The sequence below is a fragment of the Gambusia affinis genome, linkage group LG14, assembly GCF_019740435.1.
Source record: "Gambusia affinis linkage group LG14, SWU_Gaff_1.0, whole genome shotgun sequence".
Classification (NCBI taxonomy): Eukaryota; Metazoa; Chordata; class Actinopteri; order Cyprinodontiformes; family Poeciliidae; genus Gambusia; species Gambusia affinis.
In genome coordinates this window covers 1352448-1357935 of record NC_057881.1, presented here as the reverse complement: position 1 = coordinate 1357935, position 5488 = coordinate 1352448, and positions in this window count along the sequence as shown.

The window sequence follows — 5488 nt, the reverse complement described above, 5'->3', positions numbered from 1 at the left end:
GAAAATTTACATTTCTATTCAACTCCATGGGAGTGGCAGCATCATGCTGCGACTTTAAACTCATAATTTTAACGTTTATTTTAAGGAATTAGGATTACAAGACTTTCAAATATGTCTTTAAACTTGTAATGACTTATTTCTGTAATTTACTTTAAAACTATTAAGTATAACTTTAAAACTTGTGATTATAACATTAAACTGACAATTATGACCAAGTCAAGATTTCCACCATAAAAGTCGTTAGTCTGACTTTTATTCTTCTTAATATGACTAAACTAGTAATTGTGGTTTAACTTCCTGTTGGGGTTTTATTTCTTCTTTCATGGAAGAAACTAAAGCTAAACTTCATAATGCAGATAAAACGCTGCTGGACCATCTGGGAATAAAACCGAACCGAGCAAAGACTGGATGTGAAGGTTCAGCAGGAATATTGGCCTGTCCCAACCACTGGGTAGGAAAATCTGGACGACCTGGATCCAGACGGGATCCAGACGGGATCCAGACCAGACGGGATCCAGCCCGCTGCCATCAGGGCTCATTAAGCTCTGATGGTGGCAGTCGTATTTCAGCCATCTGAAAGCCTCCTTGTGCAGCTCAAGGCTCGGCTTTATTCGGCCCCAGTGATACCAGCGACCCGGAGGCGGTGGAGAACAAGACTGTGAAAGTCTAGATTGTGCTGCACAGGCTCACAGTGAATGAACTGGGTGCCAAGGCCGTTTTTAAAAGCTCCCAGTTCAATGTCGGCTGTGTCTCCGGGCCGGGCTGCTCGTTGCCGGGTCCGCCTTCCCCCTGTGAGCCACCGGCCTCCGGTCGGCTCCGGCGTCGGGCCGCGGAGTCGACCGTTCATCATTCTGTCACCGGCTGCTGCAGGATAATGCCTCAGTGTCGGCAGCGATTTTAAAATTCCAGCGACACGCCGATTCCTGCGAACAGCTCCGCTTTGAGACGCTGAAGGATTCCTGACAGAAACCGATCCACCACTCACCTCACAGGATTTCTGCTGCTTTCAGGAGCGTTTTCAACAAAAACTGGAGCGTTCAGACGCCCATGCTTCACACAAACTGTTAAAAACACTCAAGAAAAATACTGTGATGGTTAAACTTTTTAGTGTTGAAATCCAGAGAGATTTTATTACGTTAAATCGACAACTAGCAACATAAAACATTGGTGGTGTTAAAACATTCACTGCTGTTGTTCTGCTCAACACCAGTGAATATTTTATTCATCAGATGCTCTGATGAATAATTCATCAAATCTAATCTCAGGTGAAAAAAAACACTCAACAGATTCAACTCTGATTCATTATAACAAAAAGGTTCCAGAATAATGGAAACACTGAGTGGGAAACTAAGTACACCCTGTCTGTGCTAACTTAACGCCAAGAGAGGAACAGCATTTCCAAGATAATAATAACAATAATAAATGAAAGTAACATTTTAAAAATAAAATAAATAAAGAAATTAACTGTACAAATTAAAAAATGAATTGGAAAAAAAAGTATATAATAAAATAAGACAAAAATAAAATAATAATAATACAAATAATAAAAATGTAATTTAAAAACTAAGAATAAAAAAAAAGATTATTCTCATTCTCAGAGAAACCCAAAACCCAAGAGCTCATCTCAGACTCTACGGGCTCAGTTAGAAGGTTAAAGGTCATGAAACTCATCCAGTCTGATTGCTAGAGGAAGCCTCTACTTCCTAGAAACAAGATGGCCGCCAGGCTGGACCTGATGGACGACCAGAGAGCGAGACCAAGTAGAGACACTGGACCATGACGGACAGAACCAGACCAGAACACATCATGAATACCAACTATAGAGCACAGTGGTGGGGGGGTTAACTGGGTTAACTGGGTTAACTGGTTTACTGGGTTTACTGGGTTAACTGGGTTTACTGGTTTAACTGGGTGTACTGGTTTACTGGGTGTACTGGTTTACTGGTTTACTTGGATTACTGGGTTAACTGGGTTTACTGGTTTACTGGGTTTACTGGGTCAACTGGGTTAACTGGGTGTACTGGGTTTACTGGTTTACTTGGATTACTGGGTTAACTGGGTTTACTGGTTTACTGGGTTTACTGGGTTAACTGGGTTTAGGGCCAGAATCTGAAATTCTCTCCCTGGTTCTGCTGCATTGTGTTGGTGGATTCTCGGTGCTGCTGGCCGACATTCATGCCCACCTTAAATTTAATCTGCTAAATTTACAGGATTATGAAAAAGAATCCACATGAAACTTTATTCTACAAACCAATAATTTACAAAACGCAAAATGAAGTTTCACTATTCAGAGACTCCACAGATATCTACTGTCCATATTCACACGCTGCTACACATTAGCATGTTTACATTAATCACTCTGTGATCTCGACTCCTGGAAGAGAAACGGCCCCCGGCTCGTCTTTCACACAACACCGGACCATGTTCTGCTCGTCCAACACGCCAGGCGTGAGGCTGTTGTCATGGCGACACGCGGCGGCCCAGATGCCAGCAGAAATCCCTTCCTGGCTGCCGACCGTTCGGCGCCTCCCGTGAGATCCAGAAGGACGATGAGGAGCGGATCAGCGACGGCCAGACGCTCGCTGGGGTAAACAGACGGAAAAAGGAGTCTGGTCGGTCCAAGGAAACAGGTGTTCACATGAGTACAATCACATGACACACACACAGAGCAATGGCCCACTTGTGGTCCAGAGAATGGGCCCCAGCTGGGCCCAGTGTACATTACACAAACGACTGTTTAGAGCGGCCAGGCGGCGGGCCTTCATCAGAGGATGTGACTGCTCAGCGGGACAAGCAGGCCGATTGGATCTCGGTGATTGTGATAAATGAGCAGACTCAAATTAGAGCGTTGGGAAACAGGATAATTACAGATCCGGGCCTTCAGCGCAGCAGAACCGGCCCAAACAGAAACGGCAGACCTTCAGAGCTGCTGGGAGGCGTGAGCAGAAAGACGGAGAGTTCTGCAGAAATCAGACGGGCGTTTCTTCTCACTTCTGTTTGACACACAGAGTTTAGAGAAGCAGCAGTTCTGGTGTCAAAGACAAAACAAGATGTGAATGATGGCAGCGCCTGCTGATACGTTCTGGAACAATCTGTGACCGAGTCCAATAACTAGGTCAGGACTTTCTGACCCGGTTCCCCTCAGTCCTCAGCTCAGCCTGGTTCTCTACAGTTTCTATTTTTTATAAGGTTAAATATTACTAAACAACCAAAATTGGATTTGCTTAATTAACTGACTGTAATTCATTAATAAATATGAAAAATAAGGAAGTGAAAAAACCCAAACAAATTTATACAAAAGAAAAAATAAAACTGCATGGCTGCCTGTTGATTTGTTAAAAATGAATCACTTTTTTTTCATACAAAATTTCTGGCCTGTTTCTCGTTTGTTCCTGGAAAATGTGATGCAGATACGCTAACGAGAAACTTATCAGCATCAGATTAATGAGGAAGCAGCTTCTCTGGTCCCACTGAGGGTTAATCTGAAAACACTGTTGTGTTCAAGTTGTGCTGAAAGGAGATAGCCTGGTGGCCAAGCTATTCAAGCCTAAAATAGCACCTGAGAGACGAACTGGTTACCAAACGACCAACTGGATACCAAACGACCAACTGGATACCAAACGACCAACTGGATACCAAACGACCAACTGGATACCAAACGACCAACTGGTTACCAAACGACCAACTGGTTACCAAACGACCAACTGGTTACCAAACGACCAACTGGATACCAAACGACCAACTGGATACCAAACGACCAACTGGATACCAAACGACCAACTGGATACCAAACGACCAACTGGATACCAAACGACCAACTGGATACCAAACGACCAACTGGTTACCAAACGACCAACTGGATACCAAACGACAAACTGGATACCAAACGACCAACTGGATACCAAACGACCAAGTGCATACTGAACGACATGAACTGAATGAAACTTTAAATGTCTACAAGGCAGGTTGACCTGAAGTAGAGCTGCAGCAGCGGTAGAGCTGCAGCAGTAGAGCTGCAGCAGCAGCAGCAGTAGAGCTGCAGCAGCAGCAGCAGTAGAGCTGCAGCAGTAGAGCTGCAGCAGCAGTAGAGCTGCAGCAGCAGCAGCAGTAGAGCTGCAGCAGCAGTAGAGCTGCAGCAGCAGCAGCAGTAGAGCTGCAGCAGCGGTAGAGCTGCAGCAGTAGAGCTGCAGCAGCAGCAGCAGTAGAGCTGCAGCAGCAGCAGCAGTAGAGCTGCAGCAGTAGAGCTGCAGCAGCTCTCTGGTGTTGCAGGTTTCTGTGAAATTATTCTGTTTCCGTTCAGATGAAATGAGCTGCATAAACTCACTTCCTTCACAGTTGGAAATAAACCTACTGAACTTCCTGATCTGCTGTCAGAAAGATCTAGCAGAAGATAAATGTCGGCTTGCTGTTCGCAGATAATTAGAGGACGTTACATTTTAGTTTTGGAGTAAAAGTTTTTCAACAGAAGCTGAAAGCTTGGAAACTTCAGTGACTGAAGATCTAGACTTTCTATAAAGTTCATCTTTACTTTGTTGACTCCTGAATGACAAAAACAACTAAAACTTTGAGTCACCATGTTTGTGGCTAATTATCCACAAGCCTGACATGATATCATGACAATAATAACAGATGTTCATTCCTGTTATATTTAACAAGATTTAAGTTGAAGCTTTCGGCTCTTTTATGCAAGACAAGAAGATAAAAATATAATAAATATTTATTTTAGCTGCAAACTGTCTTGAGAAACAAATGTCATCCCTGTGTTAATTTGTGCAATGTTTGCTTTGTCATTTCAAAAGTTAAGCAATTAATCTCTTCTGGCCAATAACATGTTTTAAATATTATAAATTATAAATATATTCTATCATAAATAAACATTTACATTCAACAAATTAAAATGTGCTTTGTGCTGGGCTCCATTTGGGAGATTAAAAGTACATTTTGAAAACCATTAAGCAGATATTAAACATCTCATTATGCCTGCAGTTCTGTGATAAAATGTTTTTAATGATCTGATTTATATTAAAATGTTTTTGTGTTTTTATAGTTGTAAGTAGAATATAACAATAGAAATTAACATTTTAAAACATTTGTCTGTGTGGAGTTAATCTATGTGTTTTACTTAACGAGATAAACAAACTTTTCAATAATATTCTAATTTATTAAGGTTTACTTTGTTCTGGACATGTGTAAAATACAAAGATTATTAATATCAATGCATAAAAAGTGGCAAAAAAAAAAGTATTTTACACTTTTATACATTTTTTAAAATTCATTCATAATGTAAACCGTAATTCATCTTTATTTTTCTTTAGTATAATCCTTTATGTTTCCAACATGAAGCGATTTATACGGTTAATTTTACTGTCAGCTTTTATTTTGTTAATTTTACTCACTTACTTCAGGGTGACGTCATCTTTGTAGCGTATCGGAGTAGTGGGCGGGATCAGAATGTCACGCTGACCAATCAGCGGCCGTGTGAGCAGCG